At 48.3% G+C, this 22,354-nt stretch overlaps 1 protein-coding gene across 7 annotated transcripts in view; it reads right to left on the minus strand.

Annotated features, from left to right (window-relative positions):
- Positions 1-13,029, minus strand: part of RNF152 (ring finger protein 152) — a 78,689-nt gene extending 65,660 nt beyond the window's left edge. The window contains exons 1-4 of one of the 7 annotated variants that reach the window (XM_023242060.2): positions 12,891-13,028; positions 11,490-11,613; positions 10,726-10,838; positions 3,942-4,050 (exon numbers count right to left, since the gene is read on the minus strand). The gene's annotated coding sequence lies outside the window, so the exon portion shown is untranslated. Of the gene's footprint in view, positions 1-3,941; positions 4,051-10,725; positions 10,839-11,489; positions 11,614-12,890 lie in introns of all 7 variants that reach the window. The other 6 variants (XM_023242063.2, XM_023242061.2, XM_023242064.2 and 3 more) reach the window with 6 other exon arrangements.
- Positions 13,030-22,354: the final 9,325 nt, after the last annotated feature.

Consider the following 22,354-nt stretch of genomic DNA (forward strand, 5'->3'; position numbering starts at 1 on the left):
AGTCGGTTGAGTGTCCGACTCTTGATTTTCAGCTCAGGCCATGATCCCAGGGTCATGGGATCGAGCCCCGTGTGGGGCTCTGTGCTGGGCAGGGAGGCTGCTTAAGGTTCTCTCCCCCCTCTCTCTCTAAAATAAAACAAAATAAAAATTAAGAACATATAGAAGGAAAACTAATTCTTGCTTCTTCCTGAGATAGCTGGAGGAGAATCCATAAGGCGGTGGAATGAGTAGGGAGTCTTGAAGCAAGCATATACTTACAGCTTTCCATCCAGACATGGTGTTTAGTGGGAAGGGGCAGTGGGGGGACAGGCAGACAAGGCACTCCAGGACAAGGAAACTATATGAACAAAGGAATGGCGATATGAAAGGATATAATCTATTCCTCTTTTGGTGTTGGGTAGAACAGTAACCAGGGGAGAAGGGGTTGTAAGAAATGTTTTTTTGTTCAAACAATGTTTTTAGTAGCATATTCATGAAAGTCTTAAGCTCCCAGCTACACGCACTAGCTCTCAGTCAAGTGGCCCTTCAAGGAACAATTCACACCACCAAACTACATAGAAACTTGTTAGCACAGGGCAAAGCTCAGATAACAGTCAGAAATCTCACTGCAAATTTCCCAACAGATCCCATCACCGACTCTCCAAACCATGCGGCCTCAAAGTCAACATCAAACTGATTGAGGCAGATGTGAACCCAAATCATCCATCTTGGTTCCCAGAGACAGAACAGCGCAGCAGTCAGATCTCTTTTTAAATTATATTACACCGAACTCATTTTTTTAAAAAGTGTTAACGCATTTTTTTTTTTTTCAATCCCAAATCTCAGCTGTGAATGCGGCTCCCAGGCTGTGGATCAGAGCACAGAGCACACAAATGCCTATCTCAGCTCTGACATAAACTCACCAGGTGACCTTGGGCAAGACACCTAACTTTCCAGGATCTACCGCCTCTCAGAGAGCATGCTTAAAGCAGTTAGGGCTGTGCCTGGAGCCTATGATAAACATTATCTGTCACCTCTGCTCTATAGGTATCTCCTCCATCCCCCGCCCCCCAACTTTCTTTCAGTCGTCAATCCAAACACTGTGGAATCCAACACAGTCTGGGAAGGGAAGCATCTGATAAACGTCCATGTCATTTCGTAGAACATGCATTATTAATAACAACGTCAATTTGCTTTGGGCAAGATGCTTTTAATTACGAAGCCAATAGCACCATGTAAACAACAGTTGTTCTTGACTTTGAAGCTAAAATTGAGTTTAGAAAATACCACACTCCTACACAATTATTTACCCCGTTATTCGCTTTAACTCGCCTTTCCTCCCTCAAACTGTTGTCCCTCTCTCTCCTTTTCTCATTTTCGCTGTGATCAGCTCTGGGAAAACAAAGTGTATTTAGCTGTTAAGTACTATAGATTATATCGAGCGACACCAGTCACCTAGCACTAAAAAGCCTCATAAAAGGAAGAAATTTGTTTCTCTACAAGTCAGAATCTCAAAGGAGAAGTTAAACCGAGGGAAGTGAACTCCAGAACCAGAGGAACATCAGCCCGTGCAGAACTGCTTCCTCCTGCAGCGAGAACAACCCACTTCTAGGCTGTTCTAAGTGGACATCCATGTGAAGTCCATTCACCTTTAGAAAGAGTAGCAACAGAATCTAATGGCGATGCCCTTTGCCATGAGTCAAGGACAAGCAGCAAAATGAAAGCCAAGGCAACCAGAGAACCGAGGCCGAACCACATTTACGCTTCCAAATTGATTACCACTGCCTTCCTAATTTACAAGGAATTCTAAACTGTCTGGACAGCATCCGTTTTTCAATTTCCATTCCAGACTAGCCTTGATTCCTGAGGGTGTTATTTTAAGGAGCAACTTAAAGACAGGGTTTGGCGCTCTCCACGGACAGGTTCCACAAATAAGATGTAATAAATCTGGGGGTAAAATCGAACATATTCTTTTTAACTCCTTGGTGAAGGCATTTTTTTTCCTGGCAAATCAAAGACCTCCTTGTAGGAATGAATGACTGAGGTAAGATGCGATTCTCAAATACCTTGTGTATTATTATTTTGACGTAACTCAAGATGTGTGAACGATTTGTTTTTGATAGCTCTGACTCCACTGTTGGAAGAAAAAAAAGAGAGAGAGCGGGTGATTCTGCAAAGAAACACTCTCTCAACTAATATTTAGCATCCGTGTGTAGAAATAAAGGCAATTTTGCAAATGAATTCTGCTTGCCTGTGAGTTTCCCCTTCCATAGACAAACCATTTACCTTTTTCTCAGGTGAAGCAATAGCCCACGAAGAAATCTAGCTTATCAGGAACATAAATGAATACGATTTATCAGTGCAAGAAGTGATTACACAGGAATCTGAGACGTGACTGTCTAGCAATTGCCCTCAGGTGCTATGCGCATGGGGTTTTTGCAGACCTACCAAGCTAATTACTGTTTCTGGCAATTTGCTGCAGGTCCTAACATCCCCAGATAAATAGTTACACTTCCCAAAAAGAAACAGAACACAAAGGGTTATCACTGGAGGCATCAGCTAAAGACTAGAACAATCTGTGGCTTATCCAAGGGCCTTATCGGTTGCCATCAATCCCATGTGTTAGTAATGGAGATCCAGGAAGAGGGAATGTTGGCAAATTGGAGCCCAGGCTCCAGCTATCTCCACTCAGTAGAATGGCCCAGTTCCCTTCCCGCCCCCCAACCCCACCCCCCAAACCCCCACCCCCCCTACCTCCCACCTTCCCCCCCATCCCCCCCCACCCCCCCGCTGGAGTGAACAGACTCCTCGGGAAATCTCTCCCTCAACTCTGGGAGGGAAGCACTGGGCACTGTGCACACAAGCACTCCTATCACACTACTGTTATGTTCACAACATGTGCGCATTCCAGAAGCATCCTTAGCTGCAAACAAAAAGACACGGCAACTCATCAGCTAGCATCACATGGTTCCACCAAGAAGAAAAAAAAAAAAAAACAGGCAAGAAGAACATAAGCTCATACATAAAAACACGAGTTATCTGCACAACAAAGGAACCCAGAGCAGATCTAGGTGTATGCATTTTCAAATCAGCTGTCAAAGGGCCCAGACTGAAATCCTATAAAGATCAGCAACCCAGCCCTGAATTGGAACCCAGCTCTCAAAGATGAAACTCCACCAGTCCCTCAACAAGTATTTATTGAATGTCAACGGTGCCCCAAGCCCTGTGCCACAACCCTACCAGGCACAGCAAATACCGTGCTTTGTGGAGCATTTTTAAAAGATCCCATTAACTTTACCTTTACGTTGTATAGTCCAGTTTTCCTTCCTGCCTGTGCTAAAGAGATCTCTTCTTTAATAAAGATGGCAATAATAATAACAAAGATCCCATTCCAAAAAAAGATCCATAAATAAAACGACTGACAAAGCCACGCTGGCCTTCTGCAGTCTTATCCTGTCCTGTTCTCTCCTACCTCCTTTCTGAGGATGGCTGCATCTGTAACCATGTGAAGTGTCCCCAAAGCCTGCTTCAGGATGCTAAGACAGTCACAGAACCTGGACAGGACCCCTAAGTAGGGTGGTTAACTCATCCTAGGTTTCCTGGGACTGTTCTGGTCTTAAAACAGAAAGTCCCTCAACCTGGGCATCCTCTTAGTCCTGGCCAAGCTGAGTCACTGTGTCATCCTACATCCCAGGAAACCAGACCCTAGGAAACCAGACCCTCGCTTTGCCTGGGAGGAGCGAGGCCACAGGAAGAGGGTCTGGTGCTCTTTACGGAAAGCCTGAGTTCCCTGCAGGTGGTCTCACAGCCTCCCTGCTTCCTCCAGCTTCCTCCTGAGAAGGCCTATCCTTTTAAACCCCACATCATTTAAGCAAAGCTTTACAGAGACTCTCCAATGACAAGACTCCGATGACATGACATACAAAGCAAATCCTCATAAAAATGCCAAAGGCCATAGTTACTTAGATGTGGTTATCCTCTTGGCTGGTTAACGAGCTTCTTCAGTTCAGAGCGCAACTATTCATCCTGAGATTTCCAGAACTGAACACCAAGACCGGTGGATGGTAGATGCTAAATAAAACAGACATAATAATAGCCGCCATTATGTAGTGTTTACAATGCACAGGGCAACACGCTAAGCACCTTATGTAAATGATCTGACTTGCTCTTAAATAAGTCAATGAGATTGACTGCCCCTCCATTTTCCAGATGAAGAAACCAAGGCCCAGTCAGACCTTATTTACTCAAAGTCATTACAGCACAGCCAACACTTGAACCCAAATCCATCTTGCTTCAAAAATTCCATGTTTTTAATCACTTAACTAAATTAGGATCAAGTAAGGTGGGTATGGATGGTAAGGGATCAAGAATTGAGAGAGAAGAGTATCAGATGCATTTGGTTTATTCTGTCCCCTGTTAGCTTTACCATTACAAAAAATAAAAGGCAGAAAACCAAATTAATTACAAGTTTGTACATTAAGCTAAGGAAAGGCAAGGATTTTACTTAGAATTGTACAGAATTGTGCCCAGCAAATGGCAGGCACTGAGTATTTGAATAAAATTAATATACACAATTTTATATCTAACATGGAGTTTAGTCACTGATTCTCATGCCCAGGTGCCCTGGGTGGCTCAGTCGGTTAAGTGTCTGACTTCGGCTCAGGTCGTGATCTCGCAGTCCATGAGTTCGAGCCCCGTATCGGGCTCTTTGCGGACAGCTCAGAGCCTAGAGCCTGTTTCAGATTCTGTGTCTCCCTCTCTCTCTCTGCCCTTCCCCCACTCACGCTCTGTCTCTCTGTCTCTGAGAAATGAATAAACCTTACAAAAAAAATTTAAGTCACTGATTCTCAGTGTTTCAAATGCCATTTTACCCATCACCAGAGGTGAATAGATGGATTCCTACCTTCGGTTTCTTACATGTTAGCCTGATGAAGAAGGACTGGATGGACAAGTTCTTGCCCCAGATAAGGATGGCTCTCTACCTGTATGGTTGCATTAGCTATTATTCACTTAAAACGACCATAATCCTGATGTCTCATGCAACAAAGGGGCAAATTCTCTAAACAAGGTACAGAGATCTATCCACGTTTTTCTCCAACCCCTTTTAACCTGCAAGGAAGCAGTTTACAAACCCATCCCAGAGCAACACAACTGGAAGAGAATATCACACCAAACACTTTGTTTTTGAGACATTTATCTCTGCTCCATTCATTATCCCTCAAACTGAGAACATTATTTTCACGTCAATGTATTCCTGGCCATTTTCTTCAAGCAGCTGAACACATTTCCTCTTTCATAATAACGCTATCCATAATGATCAAGCATTCCGAGTGTTAAACAAAAGTTTCTATCATGTGAATGAGTATTCCAAAATCAAAAGAGGCGAGGCAAACCAGAGGTCCATCACGAAGACATTTATGGCTAAAAGCTAATTACAAAGGGAGACATGGTAGTCAGTTGTGGGCAACTGTCACCCGCTAAGGTTCAACCCAAACAGCACAGTCTGTTTCTTGAGATTGTGGGGTGGCCTTGAGATTATGGGATGTAAAGTTCTAACACGGCTTGCTATATGTCACAAAGGAGAAGACATTTTTGTTTGTTTTGTTACTGTTTTGGAAGAAGCAGACAAACTAAAATCAAAAAACAGACCACCAATAACGATTCATTTTCTTAGAATGATGACCCTCAGTGAGAATGTTCACTTCCCAACCACTGAGACGTACAATGCAGCCTGGCAACTCTAATTTGATTCGATATTTAATCATTATTAATGCAAGTAGGGGAGGCTCTTAAAAAGAAGTTTTCTTCTTCTTAACTTGCCGTAGGTCTATGACCAAAAACATCCATAATTCCTTTATCGCAGTGGGCCGAGATCATTTCTGTGCTGTCAAAGATTCATCAATGACTGAGTATTTATTGAGCCCTTATGCTGTACGCACATGGTGGGGAATACAAAATAGGTTCAAACCTCATCCAGTGTTCATCTCTGAGGAGCCTGCAAGAGAAAGGAGATCTTGCTGGTTTCAGTCCCTACATCCACCAGCTCGAAGGTCCCCCTGGAGGAAGCCAGATCCCTCACCCTTCCCCCCAGCTGAGCAGAGCCTGGAAAAGTCCCATTCCCATCCTGGGACATCGTCTCAGTGTATCTCCCTTTACGTGAAGTAGCTTGAGTGGGTTTCTGTTCCTTGCAATTAAACAGAAAGAAAAAGACACCTCAATCTCAGGTGATAATACAAGACAATCTATGACAAGTGCCCTTTGTGGAACGAATGAATGAATGTTGAATGAAATGAGAGACGTAGGCAATTTTGTCAGAGAACCTGGAAGAAGTGAAGGATTGCGATGGGCTAAGGAGACAGACTTAAATTTTTTAGAAGAGTTAAGAGCCAGTCACACCTTCAATGACAGAGTATAGGGAGAGGACATTGCAGGCTATGGAATATTCCAGAATTTTAAAACAGGCTATGCAAAGCATTTGGGGGGAATAGTGTGTTAACCATCCAGCTAGTGTGGCATTTTCAAGTCAGGCAGAGCCAAAGTCAGGGATGGACATGAAGTCTGGGGTCTAGGTGGGGAAAACTTTAAAGGGAAGACTAAAAAAATACGAACTTCGTCCCCAAAAAGCAGAAGCCACTGAAAGCCATTCCGTATTAAGCAAGGGAATGAACAATTAAAACGGCCTACTGTCCTGAGGGTATCAGCATTTTGTAATATGGATTGGGGTGGAAAAGCCAGGAGGTAAGGGTACCCACTCTTACAGTCCAGAGAAATGAGGTCCCCATCTGGGATATGGCGGTGGGGACAGAAATGAAGGGAGACAGGGGATCTGTCAGTAAGGAGACATCTAAGTTCATCTGTTAATCAGCAGAACTTCAATATTAATAAGAATACTCCCTATTTTCACACTTATCTGTCCAAGCTTTTGCCAAAACCTCATCAATGCTGATAGAACCTCAGGGAGGAGTGTATTAAGTGTGGTTATCTGGATTTATAAATGGAAGGTGAATCAGAAAACAGCAGGACAGAGCACGGCCCTCCAAGATTCCACCTCATCTTGACTTTGCCTCCACCAGAGGCTCGTCTGCATTTGATCAATACCTTCCCCGCAAGCAGTCTGATAGCCCAGGAAGCCTGTGTGATGTCAGAATAACTTTTATCATGCGAAATGTTTGCAGTGAGTGTTAGGTACGCAGGAATTAATAAATCCAGTGGCAAAGAAGGCATCCTGTCCTACTCATGCTCTCCGCTCCCAGTAGATCACAAGGAGCCCCCCAGACCCCACCCCACGATTCTATAAAAAATGCACTCCAAGCCTCAGCAGCCATACAGGGTCCGGGCCAGAAAAACCACAGGCCTCGACGACCACCCAAAGGAGAAACGAGTCGCACACACGGCTGGCCTTACGTCTTACGATGACAGTAGGTCATCCAGAAAAAAAAAAAAAAAAATCCTTAAACATCAAACAAGGACTTATTTTATCCGAAGGAGATTTCAACCTCGAAGGTGGGTTCCTTGGAACACCTCGTGGCTCACCAAGCCAGGGGTGGGGGAACAGGAAGATCAACGCCTTCCTCCCTTTTGCTTTGTCCACCACACCTTCGGGATGGGTAGCGCTAGGAGCCACCTCCACTCCGCAAGTGTCGTCCACCTGGACGGCCGCCTTCGTCGTGCAATTACAGCGGCGGGTGCTCAAGAGGCCAAACAAAATACAGACGTGTGTTTTGGAGCTTCCTAAATATATTTCGAGCCTAGCCTCTCAGGGCCTCATTTCCCCTTCTGCTAGGTCTGCGCCTCGCCCTCAGCCCAGCCCCCACGCACCCCGACTTGGCTCCTGGAGGTCCCGGATGGGCTATATTTGGTTCTCCCTGCTGGTTTCTCCGCCACTCATTCCCCACTTTCCCTCCATTTGGAGGCAATAGTTTGTCACCCCAGGGAAGCAGAGGGTAACCTCTGCATTCTGAAGCTAACACTGATGTCCTCTAGCCTCTGTGACTCAGGGGCCAGCAGGCATTTTACCGTATCGCCTGTCTGGGGAGAGCTGTCTTTATAGAAATGACTTCAGCAAGGTGATTACTGAGCCAGAAGCAATACTATTTTGTTAAATTCCACGCTTATGCCGCAGGTACTTATCACATCCTAAAAATTCTAATCCATGCGTGCATTTATCACAACACCAACAAAGGTATTTAAGGAACCGGCGCGTCCTACAGCAAACTCTCTCTACCAGCCACCAACTGCTTAATCCACAGCCCCTTGCAATGCCTGCCCCTCAGCACCCAACCATTTTGAGGGACAGCGTGGTGAGGAAGGCTTTAAAACTGACCACCTTCGTTGTCAACGTGGTTGCTGATGGAAGCACGAATGTGCCAGAACCCAACCTGGTGTTCTGCTGGTCCCGTGACCAGAAAACAGCACATATCCAAAGTGCCTTTTCTAAACATCAGAGTAACAAGGGGGTGACCCAAGGCCACCCTACACACACGCCTGCCCCCTCGAAATCTTAGTTGTGGCCCTTATTAGGCCCACGACCACTCCTTCTCTACCCCAGGCTGTTCCAGACAAACTCAGGAAGTCTTAGACAAGAGGCAGATGGTGAGGGAGAGAAAGTCTGTAAGTAACAGCTCTCTATTACATAATGCTAAACACAGAACCTCCTAGAACTAGCCCTGGAACTACCTCCTGGCCTATCGCTTCAGAATAAACAACTACTCAAAACAGGCAACAAGAGAGAACACTTTAATTTTTTATTTGATGATCAATGGACAATCACATTAGTATATATAACACCAACATATCAGTAAATACCATGGTGGGGCAGGACCAAATTCCTTAAGATATTTATTATTCATTCATCGCACTGGCACTCGTAAACACCCAATGTCTACAAAGCATGAGCTAGCCCCACAGGAACACACTTTATAACCTCATCTAGGCCACACCACCTGCGGAGGTCATGAGAGAGGCTCACCTATATCCAGCCGTCCCTTCTGCAGGGAGAGAAATATTGAATTGGGGTTTAAATGGCATCATAGGACTAGTTGTGGCCAAAGCAACATAAGTCACTTGTGGGTGACATGGGTGTCGTGAATACAGACAGCAAGATCCTCCAGAATTTCCTTTCCCACACTGCAGGGACCTCACACACACACTCAGGGTCACACCTCCATCACTTTGGGTCCTAGAGGGACCATGACAAGCAGGTCCCACCTGCTGACCACACAGGACACATCGTATGGGAGAGAAAGAAATCTGTATTTAGCCAGAGATTTGGAGGTGATTTCTTACTGCAACATAACCTAACCTACATTGCCAATACGTCACTGTTTATAAAAGACAGAACCTGCAAAAGTGCCTCCCCACTCCCACCAACTGTTTCCTAAATCAGATAATACAAAAAAGCAGGGTTTGTTTCAAAATTCAAGTAATTCTTTGAAAAGTAGAGGGTGCAGACAGGATAGACAGGTTCAAGCAACTCTGAGGGAATAAAGAATGAAACAGAATGACCTTTCAACAATGCTGAAATCTAAACATTCACGTGGAATTTAGCTGAAGAGCTGAAGAAAAGGTCACCTTCGGACAACAGGTCCGGTCACTTATGAAGTAGTGATCTCCCCAATGAAAGAGGTATTCAATGATCATAGTCCCTCAGCAGTCCAATACCACCCTTTGTTCCTCTCTCTCTAGCTTCCTTTGAATTTAATCAGAATCAGGTCTCTGAGAAGCTCCCTGAAGGTGGTTCATTTTTATGTCTCCAGACACCCCACGCCCCCACCCCTTGGCATCTTTCACAGTCTATGATCTATCAGGTGCTTGATAAACATCTGCTGAATGAATTAAATGAACACTGTAGAAAGGACTCGGGCACTGGACGCAAAGGTTGGTCTGATAACCTTCTAGGGCTCCCCCAGCCTACAGCTAAACACTACTGCAGACATCTGGGGGCGGGGAGCCTCCACCTACAAAAAGAAAAACCAAAATAAGCATCAATACAACACTTTATTATGATTTGTTACCGCACACAGTTTAAAACCACAGGAAACCTAACACTGCACTATGGCTATCTTTGTTCTTGGACGTGCATTTACATGTGCAGGCAACTGGTCTTCCCATGGGGAATTTTGTGTGTGAGGTATTTATTTTTTCTATTAAAAAAAAAACCACACCCTTTGTTTCTATTGCATTATTAACACTCCCTATTATCCCATCACGTGGCTTTTCCTCTTGCTGGAACACAGCACACACCCTGCATTATTGCTGACATTAAAATTACTTGTCAAAGTACCTCTATCCTAACACCATTACAAACCTGATCTTCCCAAAGCGGTGGCCTTTGTTCTAGCTGAGACCAGATAACTCCTTCACCTCTCCCAGGGATTCCTGGATGCTCTGAGTATAGGGATCAATGCCAGTGCCACTCCTGTTTTTTCAAAGTCCCCTTTCAAAACACAACTACCCTAGAGGTGAATGACACACGTTTCAAGTTTTTCAATTTTATCTTTCTGTGGGTTTGGGGGCGGAAATGGTGACGAGAGAGGCTGCCATAGCCACGGCACTGCTGTGGCTGCAGTGCACGAAGACAGAGCACCAGGAGCCCGGGGCCCTCCGCAATCGCTTCTCCCAGCAAGATAAACCTGGAGTCCACCCCCATCACCATTCTTATTCTCTGCTCCTCGTGCAGGATGCCAGGACTCTGCCCTCTAGGAGACAATGCCAGTGCCAAGGTGTCCTGGTATGTCTGAAGGTTACCTTTTCATGGAGCTCTATCGAGATAACCCCAGATTTCGTTAGCTCGACATCGAAGCAGAACTATCCTTGGAAAGAAAGGTACTGGCCAGAGTTTTTGGAAAAGCACCAACAACCTAAAGATAAAATGCAGACCGAGAGCCTAATGGTTCATGGCTATGTAAATGGAAACTTAACTAACGCTCCCGGCTCTCTGTTCTCTTTCTGCTCCCCCAACTGCCCTCCCTTCCACCTCCCAGTTAACTTACTGCTGGCATGTCCCTCCTGATATTGCCAACACTATTACGATGAAGGCTTGGAGGAGAGACATTATTTCGTAAGAAGGTTACTACATCTGACCAATGCCCTAATTGAGCACTGGTCAAATTTATAATCGGCCTTCCAGCCATACCTTTTCAACAAGCGATATCCATTACCAGACTGGAGCCAAAATGTATCACTACAGATAAGAAAGCAGGCATATATCCAAACCCCACATTCAGACACAACTGTCTATGTATTGATTATATCAAAATTCCCATCAGTAGAAACCCGGTGGAATTTATTCGACCCCAAAGGCACCCTGCCCTCAATGACTTTTTCAAAAGGAAGGTTTCAAGTCATTTGCAATTTCCTTCTCAGACCCAGGAGTTTCAGCAGCCCCCAGGCTCCTCGACACAGACAGCAAAGGAATGGATGCAGAAACCACCCAAACAGCCCCGTGCAAACACTGCTGGCCCAAATGACCCAGAGACACCCAGGCGGCTACCCAGACTACTGGGGGTTACCTGCATCTGTCACCGAGTCCCTTTCACCCCCTTCTGCATGATGACATCAAGTGGAAACGGTACGCGTTTGGGAGGCAAGAGGCTGACAAGCAGGAAGCACAATTGAGCCTGAGCTTTGTTCAGCCTGCAGTGAAATACATGCAGTAAGGGTTAGATACGCGCAGCAGAGAAAGAAATCCGAGCACCCTCCCCGGCCAGCGGCGGTGGAGTGGGTGCACCGGGAGGTGGAGGAAGGCGGCGGAGGCGTGGAGCGCCCGCCAGCCGCGGAGGGGGCGTAACGCTCCCTAATTGTCTCTACAGGATAAATACCCCCCTCCCCCCACTCCGCTGCAGTCTCCCCCGCCCCCAAGTTCCCCGGTGGTACAGCTTCTACCAGCAACCGTAACCCCTCAAAAGGAAAGAAAGACGAGAAGGCGTAGAATAACATCTTGGGGCAAACACGCACTAGCAAAATATACTAGTAAACCAGGTTATATGGGAATGCGGGGCGCCCGGTCACCCGCCCAGACACACACACACACACACACACACACACACACACACACACACACCACACACACACAGCGGCGCTGCATTCACAAGCATCCTTTCTTTCGCCCCTGTCCGCCACCTCATCAAGTCACTGTCACTCTGTTCAGCCGATTTCTCTACTCTTTCCAAAACCGTGCAGCGCTCCCCCCGCCCCACCCCCACCCTAGGCGGGCTCGGGGACGGCCGCCTCGCGTGCAGCGTCCCACGCGTCCAGCCTGCTTTGTCCTGCCGCTGCCGTTCCAGGAGCAGGCGCCCCAGGCACGTGGGTCCGCACAAAAGACCCCCCAACATCTGGCCCGCCACTGCTCCCTCTCCTCCCGAGAGGGGCTCCGGGGCGGCGGAGTGGCGCGCGAGGGCAACTTCTGGGGGGCGGGGAAGGCGCTCGACCAGGGGTTCGCTAGGGGACCATCCCGGGGCGCGTGCGGGGTGGGGGCGCCGCTGGGGCGCGCGCGCACGTGCACCCTCAGAGGCGCGCGCGGCGCGGGCACGAGACGCGCTCCCTCGGACCGGAGCTCCAGGGGGCATCCGAGGACTCCGAGGAGCCGCCGACAGCGCCGCTCCCCCGCCCCAGCCGCCAGCCCAACTCCGCCAGCGCTCCGGAGACACGCAACTCCAGGGACCCCGTCCCCGGCGCCCGGGGGCCGCCCCGCTGTGGCCCGCGCTCCCCTTCCCGGGACCCCTGCGGCCCGACTCCCCCCATCCACTGTGCAAAAGGCGCCCCCCGACACACCAGGCGGCGGCTCCCCTTCCCCGCTTCCCTGGCTCCGGGCGCGGCCGCCGTGGGGGCGAAGACATCCAACCCTTCGCGCCCCTCTCGCCGCCCCCGAACCGGGAGGGCCAGAGCAGAGAAACAAACCGAAAGTCACCGACCTCTCTCCGCAGCGGGCTCGGGCGCTCCCTACAGAGGCGGCGGCGGCGGTAGCGGTAGCATCGCGGGGTGGTCCCGGCGCGCCCGCCACCCGCTCCGCCAGACGCGCGCAGCGGCAGGCTGCGGGGCGGGCGCGGGGGGCGCGGCGTTGGCGCCCGCAGCCCCTGCCCCCGGCTCGACCCTGCGGGAGGCGCCCCACCTGCCCGCCGCCCTCGGCGCTCCCGGCCGGACACCGCCGCCAGGCGCTCGGCTCCGAGCGGGAGCTTTTTGTGTCACCGCCCAGACTCAGGCACCGAAGGGGGTGGGGGCGGGAGGCCGGGCTCCGCTCCCCGCGGCACCGCCCCTCCCCGGCGGCTCCACCTCCTCCGACACCTCCCCCCCCTCCACGCCCCCGCGGCGGCGGGTCCGGGACGTGCGTCTGTCAGTCCGGCCTGCCACACCGACACCCCGAGCGCGGAGCTGCCCACGCTGGCTCGCGCGCTCCCTTGGCCACGCCCCAAGTGCCCAACCTCTGCCGGGACCTCGGCGTTGTCTTTCCCCCCCGCGCAAGGCGGGGGGACCTGGGCGACGATCAGGTGTGAAGAGGCCGCGTTCAGCCGGCTCCAGAGCGGAGCCGAGGTGGGGGCAGAGGCTGGCGGGGACAAATGTGAGGCTGGCGACCGAGGGACTGGAATCCGCGTCACCTCAGATACTTTTGGGCTGCCCCTAAAAGTTCACGTAATCCAAGCAGGGAGGGGTCCTGCCTTTGTGGAGTGGAGGACGCGTCCGGAGACGCCGGAACAGATTACCTCCCCCCCCACCCCCACACACACACATCACCACCTCGCTCCCTGGGAGGGGGTCGGGGAGTAGGAAAGAGGCAGGTGCAAGTCCTGAGGCTTATATGGCAGGTGCGACCCACCGGGGCCCACCTTATTCTCCACCTTGAAACCCTGCTTAGAATGACTACTTCCTCCAAGGAAATGTAAAGACCTGGTCTCTTGCCTCTTGTTGTGACTGCAAAATTGGGGAATGAAGGAGGGGGGAGTCGCCCGTAGAGGAGGGTATCCGTGCTCTTTTTAAAGGATGTCTATGCAGAATGAAGATCCAAAACTCTATTCTATGACTCCGGTAAAGATAAGCCTTGACCATCCTGCCCGGATCTTCAGCACCAGGGCTTTACTGAATCCATCAACAGAGCATATGCAGCCTTTCCACTCCTGCTGGAGTGGAGCTGTCTTTCTGTCCTACTGTCTTGTCCACAAAGAAAGAACTCCCATGCTAACCTTTGCCAAAAGCTCATTGAAGTGCTTCTCCCAAGGAAAGGAAACCCTGTGAACCAACGAGGGGGCCCTGTATGACCTACTAAAATTCAAAATGTACTCAATCGACCCTCCTTGTTCCACGAGTAAAACCTGTTAATGGTCTTTCCAAATGTGTTGTCACCAAGCACATACAGAAATCAGTCACCCAGGGACAGGTTTATAGCTCGATGGCTGTCAGTTCTCTCCTAACTAAAGCGTTCACTTGGCTACTACCCCTTTTCCCTTCGTTCCCTGAAGTTCCTCGCTGCACCTGGCAGGAGTGAAAACTAGATGGGGGCTTTAAAAGCCTCAGGTATTCTTGAAGCAGACTTTAGGAGTCTTTATTTTCGGCCTCAATTTCAGGGCAGAGAAAAAAAAGGTTTTTTTCAATGAGATGCTAACGAGAGTATTGAAATCTCTGATGGTGACCAGGAACTTGGAATAGGATGGTAAGTTATCACACCCAAATATTTTACCGGGAAAGTTTAGCCTATAAATATTATGATTATACACGAGGGTCTTTAAAGCCTACTTTTAAGAAGCTAATTTCAGAGACCAGTAATTATTCCAAAATATTTAAACTCTTCTTTCAGCTGCTTTCAAAACAACCCCTTGGGAGGATTCGCGCATTCGGCGTGGTATGGGGTCACTTGCGTCCTTACTCATTCATTCCCGCTGGCTGGCATTTTAATTCACTCGACATCATGGGTGTTCTGCCTTCTGTCCAGTCTTGTGAAGCTGTCACGTAGAGAAGGTTAATTAACTGGGGCAGACTGGGATAGGCCAGTTCTAAGACTAGTTGGGGGCAGCTCCCCCGGGGAAGGCAGCAACCGTTTGAGTCAGGGGAGGAGCAGGCAGCGACACGTCTGAGCGGAGTGTTCAGTGAGGCCGGTCCAGGAGCAAGGCGGCCACGGCCGGGCAGGGTTTGGAGCTGCAAGCTGGCGGGCAGCGTGGTCAAAGCTTCTGGCCTCACACGCCAGACGGAGACACCCATCAGGATGGGCGCTGGTCCTGAGGAACAACATAAAGATCGGATATTCATGAGTTCATTGGACAGATAGATATTCTTTTTTTTTTAATGTTTTTATTTTATTTTTGAGAGAGAGAGCATGAGGAGGGGAGGTGCAGAGAGACAGAGGGAGACCCAGAATCCAAAGCAGGCTCCAGGCTCTGAGCTGTCAGCACAGAGTCTGACATGGGGCTCGAACTCACAGACGGTGAGATCATGGCCTGAGCCGAAGTCGGACACTCAACCGACTGAGCCACCCAGGCGCCCCTGGACAGACATTCTTTGAGTACGGACTAGGATCAGGAGAGAGAAGAAAACAGACCCGAATCGCTGCCCTCACAGGACACACGCTCAAACAGAGAAAGCAGAGAATATACAGCCTAACAAATAAGTAAAATAAATTGCACGTTGGAGGGTGGAAAGGCAAAGGGAGGAGCAGGAGAGGGGGTGATGAAGTCTCTGTGTGGGAAGAAATCTGAAATTTTAGTTCAGGGGCCAGGGAGGGCCCTTCGAGGAGCTCACTGCAGGAAGTGAGGAGGCAGGGCAGGCAGTGAGCCCTTATCAGACAGCGCCCAAGAGATGGGTCTGTACTTCCCACGGGCAAAGGTCGGGAGACCAGGACTGGGTCACAAGGTCAGTCAGACTGGTAACATTGACTGATGCTTAGTCACCTGAGGTTGAACTAAAGCTGTTTAAATCCTGACAGGGATGAGCTTTTATTCATCTTTATACTCGCAGCATTGAGCCCAGGTACCCAACAAGTGTTTATTGGCCTGAGCCCTTAAGTCTCTGAGAAGGTGGGGTGGGGCTGAGACAAATGTGACCCCACAACCCCAAAGACACCCCTTCTATGGGGGATGATGTCTTTCACAGAAGAATGTGATGATGTCTTTTCATGGATTTTGTGACTGTCTTACTGTTCTTTGAGGGCAGGGATTATCTTTCACCTTCTACCCGGAGCACCTAACACATGAAGAGGGCAGAAGAGAAGGAAGGAAGCAGGGGGAGGAGAAGAGAAAGAAAGAGGGGAATCAGGACAAGGAACAAGCAAACCCTGCTGGATGCTTACAACCCCGAAAGATCTTAATCCAGCCCAACAGCGAAGGTGAGTTGTCTAACACGTATGAGTTTTACATGTCAAAACTGCATCTTGAAACCGAATCACAGTAATAGTTGCACACTTAAAAACAAGTGGATTCAGGGGTGCCTGGGTGGCTCAGTTGGTTAAGCGTCCGCCTTTGGCTCAGGTCATGATCTCACAGCTCATGGGTTCGAGCCCCACGTCAGGCTCTGCACTGACAGCGTGGAGCCTGCTTCAGATTCCGTGTCTCCCTCTCTCTCTGCCTCTCCCCTGCTCGCACTCTGTCTCTGTCTCTCTCTGCCAAAAATAAATAAACATTACAAAAAATGTTAAACCAAGTGGATTTCGTGGTATGCATTTTATACCTCAGTAGAGTTGTTTGGAAACATCGAAGAAGCACCCCGCAGTCAGCCAGCTTTCACATGCTGTCAGTGATGAGCGAAGGAGCCATATTTAACCAAACACATTATCATCCTTCCTGATAGATAATTAAACCAAAGTGATTTGTGTGAAATAGCAGAAACTGTATTTTTGGTCTCTGCCCCCGGTTCCTGGCACAGAGCTCCTGAAACCCTTGTAATTTTCTAAGTGATAAAGGCACCAGGAGCATCTTTTGTTCTAATATTTGGCCTTTGCCCCCAGTTGCTGATGCCGAGTTCCTAAACCCCTGAGGATTCCCAGGGTGATAGGAATGTCTTTTGTTCTCATACAGTGACTCTGGGTGGGCTCCTGGCTGAGTGCTGGTCACCCGAAAGTCCAAGCCATGAGGAGGAGCTTGGAATTTTCAGCCCCACATCCCCTTCTCCAGGGAGGGGAGAGAAGCTGGAAATGGATTTAACTATTGAGTAGGTCTATGTGATGAAGTGTCCATGAAAGTCCCCAAAGCAGAGATTGGAAAGCTCCTAGGTTGGTGAGTATGAAGAAGTCGGGGGTGGGGGGCGGGGGAGAGGAGCACCCAGAGAAGGCATGGAAACTCCCAGCACCTTCCCACCTACCTTCTGCTTCACATCTCTTCTATTTGGATGGTCATCGGTATCCTTTATCATATCCTTTTATGATAAACTGATAAACAGTAAGTAAACTGTTTCCCTGAGTTCTGTGAGCCACTCTAGCAAATTAATTGAAACTGAGGAGGAAGTGATGGGCCATAAACGTCTGCTTTATGGCCCACCGGTGGTCAGGTGTTCAGGTGACCACATGGAATTGCAATTGGGAGACAGGGCAGCAGGCTTGTGGGACTGAACCTTCGACCTGTGGGATCTGGCTGTGTCTCCAGTGTGAGAATGGAGTTGACTTGTAGGACACCCAGCTGGTGTCACAGAGAATTGCTTGTGGGGAAAAAGAAAAACCCATACCTTTGGTGACCAGAAGTCTCAGAAATACAGTGGTCTGTGTGAAAGTAAGGGAAGAAGAGTGAGTTTTTCTCACTCAATTTGCAAATTTACTTTTCCCTTATGGGATATTTGCCACTTTAGGGCATATATAATCTTCTTAAGAGTCTAAAAAAGTTGTCTTAAACGATAGTCTAGATAAAGTTTACCGATAATGATTGCTGAAGAGGGTGCACATTTCAAAACTGGTTTTTATTTGGGGGCCCTACTGAAGCCAATTCCGACAGACTAATTATTCTGATAAGGTATACCAAGTGAGAAAGGTACTCTATTGGATACATTGTTAAATCTCTTACCTACTGACAGCCAGGTACTCTGGATCTAAGGACAACGAGACCTCTCGGGAACAAAATACTGAAGTATTCTGGAGACCCCATAGGACCTTCAAGGAACTACATCTAGATCGCTTTTCTAAAAGTGGTGATGGATTGAACAAAGACAACTCATTGGTTTTTAGCCTCATCTTTGATAGGTACAGCAGACATTATAGAGCAGCTGTCTAGAGTTATGTGAGCATAGTCAGGGTAATAGTCAACATGTTTAACCGGCTGCAGGCCTAGGCATCTACCAATTTGTTTGGACGATGACCATCAACAATATAGCCATTTGGTGCGTCCTGGCTGAATGTCAGCCTTAGACTATGATACCAAAGTCCTCTAGGCACCCCCCTCAACAGCAGGTGTCTGCTGTGTTCTCATCACATTTGTACAGTTTGGGGTTGAGCGAGATCCTCATATCCACCGGTCAGTTGCTAATGTCTGCTCTAAGTACAGTAGAGGGAAATCATTATAAACTGAATTCCTTATACTGTACCATCAACATGAGACACTGTTCTCACTGCCTAATGGGCTGGAAGGACCACATCCGATCGGCCAGGGAAGATTTGGACTATGCAGCTCCTTTCTTACCCGCTGTCCCTCCCCTCCATCATCTGTCCTATTCTCTTTTCATCCATTTGTTCACCCATGCCCATCAGTCACTGTCCTCCCTATCTTTCCTTTCCACCGGCTGTCAGGTTCCTGGAACCCACTGATCTCCCCTCGGCTAACCTGCTGATCCAGCTGCCGGATGGCACAGTGGTGCAGCCCTGAGACAGGAGAAAAGGAAAACAACGACAAGGAGGTTCCACCACCATTGTTCAGACCCAAGTCTGCATCTACCACTTTGCCCTACTGGTCCACGAAGCTGGCTCCAGTCCTTCGGCAATGCATCCTTCCATACTCCATTCCTAGCCTGCATCTTACTCAAGCTGACCTGGCACCCCTTTACCCGACCCAGGTCCAGACCCAGCTTCACCCGCCCCTTCTCCCCACTGTCTCCCCTCTGAGCCACAGTCATTCTGAGCTGCAGTCTCTCCAACACGAAGGAAGCAAACATCTGTTTTAGGCCCTTCTGGATCCCAAGGGTCAAGTCAGGGCACCCTCTAGTGGTCAGGAGGAGAGATGTCAACCTCTGGTCTGCATGACCTAGAGGTCAGACCCCTGTAGGGGCCAGGATAGCGCAATGCTTAATAGGCTATTCTCTATATGCTTTCTACTCTTTTTGCTTTAATGTCTTTCCTCTTGATTCTCTCCCTCCCGGTGGGTGGAGCGCACTGGGAAGGGAGATGGAGTCAAGCACCCTCCACTCCATTCCCAACCTTTCTGCTTCACCGTTGTCCACAGCGGTTTGGCACGTTCTCATATTTGGCTGTTCTAAAGAACCCAAATTATTCTGCTGCAGGGCGAGAGAACCATCAAGTCCAAAATCAGTAAAGGATAACTTGCTTTTTGTTGGTGAACAGTAACTGGGCCTGTGTACTAGATAATGTTGCTGACCATAACCTACAGTATTTCATCCTCCCAAGTATGATGTAGTAGTATGATCACCCCCACTTTACAGACAAGGAGACTGATGCCTACACCACTGACATACCTTGCCCAATAAGACAGGACCGGTAAATGGTGAATACAAACTTGACCCAGGTCTACCAAACCCAAAGCACTTCCCCTGACTATCTGCACCAAGATTTCCGCCGTGGACCACAGTCTCCAGGCAATTCCACTGCATTTGGCTGAAATGCATCTCAGCCTCTTCCAAGCTGCTCCTGTTGTAGCCCACGGTCAGCAAGTGGCTTCTAAGCCTGACACAGTGGCTCATAGTACTTCAGGGCCCCAAATCATCCCCAGATTTCAAGTGGATCTGTTCTTCCCTCTCCTCACCCTCACCCTTTGTTTGAACCTTATGCGGCTACGTGACCATTTATAATTGTCAATCCCCAAAGGTTTGGTGCTTTCAAGTTTACAAGGCTGTCTACATCTCTCTCACCATGATCTTCTGTCCCTTCAGTTTATTTACTTATTTTGAGAGTGGCGGAGGGGCAGAGAGAGAGGGAGAGAGTCAGTATGGAGCCCAACGTGGGGCTCGAACCCACAAACTGTGAGATCATGACCTGAGCTGAAATCAAGAGTCAGACGCTAAGCAAATTGAGCCACCCAGGTGCCCACCTTCTGTCCCTTCAAAGCTCACTCAAATTTCTCCAACCAGATTCATTTTTACTTTCTGTGAATTCTTGTGGCCTATCATTGTTCTTTTATTTCGAACTTAGTGCAGTCTGCCTTACATCATAGCAAGCTGCCATGTGCACGTCAACATATCCTTAAAGACTAGAACTCTTGTTTATTCCTTTCATCCGCTCACACACACACACACCCCAGCATCATATAGAATAGAGGGCTCATGCCTGCACATGATCAGTGCTTAATAAATGTTCGTTTTGATGACCAATCAGGAGTTTCTATTTTCCCTTCCAGAGTCATGCTTCCTAGCTTCCTGTATCAGCTCTCAGGGGATTTTCCCGAAGTTGTTTCTTCACATTTCTGTTATAACCTAGCTACTCCAGCTCAGCCAAAGTGGGATTTAGGGTTATTTCCAAATCATAGTAGGGAGGGAGGTGGGTATGGTGGGATAAAGAATTATGACGTGACCTGAGATTTCTCACTCTGGGCCTTCAGGCATATGGACTTTCTAATAGCTATACTTACCCTATGTTATGGGTTGAAATGTGTCCTCTCAAAATCTGTATGTTGAACTCTTGGGGCACCAGGTGACTCAGTCAATTAAATGTCTGACTTCGGCTCAGATCATGATCTCATTGTTCATGAGTTTGAGCCCCGCATCGGGCTTTCTGCTGTCAGCATGGAACCTGCTTCAGATCTTCTGTCCCCTTCTGTCTCTGCCTCTCCCCCGCTTGTACACATCCACACACACACACTCTCTCTCTTTCTCTCAAAAATCAATCAACATTTTAAAAAAGTTTGTATGAAGTCTTAAGCTCCAGTACCCCAGAACATGACTATATTTGGAGAAGGGTCTTCGTAGAGGTCGTAAGTTAAAAGAAAGTATTAAAGTGGGCCCTAATCCAATATGACCAGTGTCCGCGTAAGAAGGGGAAATTTGGACACAGACACGTAAGAAGAAAGATGATGTGAAAACAGGCAGGAGATGGCCATCTATAAGCCAAGGAGAGAGGCCTGGAACAGATCCCTTCTTCACAGCTCTTAGAAGGAACCAACCCTGTCAAGACCTTGATCTCAGCCTTCTAGCCTCCAGAACTGAGATAATAAATTTGTTGTTTAATCCACTTAGTTTGTGGCACTTTCTTATCGTAGCCCTAGCAAACTAATGTACCTTAGGACTCCTGTTCACGTAGAATTGGATACTACACCCATGGTGGGATATCCAGGTGCCATTTATTTCCTGAGTACTTACCGACACTGGGTAAGCTAGAAAAGATAACCAAGCAGGGGCGCCCGGATGGCCCAGTCGGATAAGCGTCCGACTCTTGATTTCCACTCAGATCGTGATCTCTCAGTTCATAAGTTTGAGCCCCGCATCGGGCTCAGTGCTGACAGCGCAGAACCTGCTTGGGATTTTCTCTCTCCCCTCCCTCTCTACACCTCCCCTGCTCCTACTCTCCCTACTCTCTCTCTCTCTCTCAAAATAAATAAATAAACTTAAAAAATTACCTCTTTAAAAACTGAATAAATAAAAATGATAGCCAAGCAAATGCTCATTTACATGTTTGGGAGAAGAACAGTAATGACGGCTACCATTTATGAAGCACTTACTGTGCTTCATTGTGAGTAATGAAGTATGTTTAATGCAATAATGTGTATAATCACTCTGTTAGGTACTTTGCAAACATCACCTAACTAACTCCTCCCATCCACCCAGCTGGGGTAGGTATTGTTACCCTCAGTTGTGGAAAGTGAGACTTGGAGATATTTATGTAAGTTGCCCAGGATCATACTTCTCACAAGATTCAGTGGTTGCCTGTGACCTGTTACTCTACTTTGCTCTCTTTCCATATAGCATAACCAGCATCCACCCTACCCCACGTGACTTCGGCAATCCTGCCTAGTCACATGGTCACTCATGGTAGTGCCATTTCTTTTGCCAGGAATTGGTTTAGGGATGAGTACGTGACACAGTCCTGGGTAATGAGTCACAAGAGGAAGTTGGCTGGAAGGCTTCTAGGAAAGAGTTCTGCACTCTGGGAGGGAGAAGTAGTTCCCTTTTTTTTTTGCTGCTGGATGTTACCTGATCTGCATATGATGTCAGGATGGGGCAACTGTCTTGTAACAAGGGGAGCTTCCTGGAGAACATTCTAAAGGTGAGAGGAGGGTAAAGGACAAGGCTGATGACATCACTTTGCCTGGAC

The sequence above is a fragment of the Felis catus genome, chromosome D3 (assembly GCF_018350175.1).
Source record: "Felis catus isolate Fca126 chromosome D3, F.catus_Fca126_mat1.0, whole genome shotgun sequence".
NCBI classification, from domain to species: Eukaryota; Metazoa; Chordata; class Mammalia; order Carnivora; family Felidae; genus Felis; species Felis catus.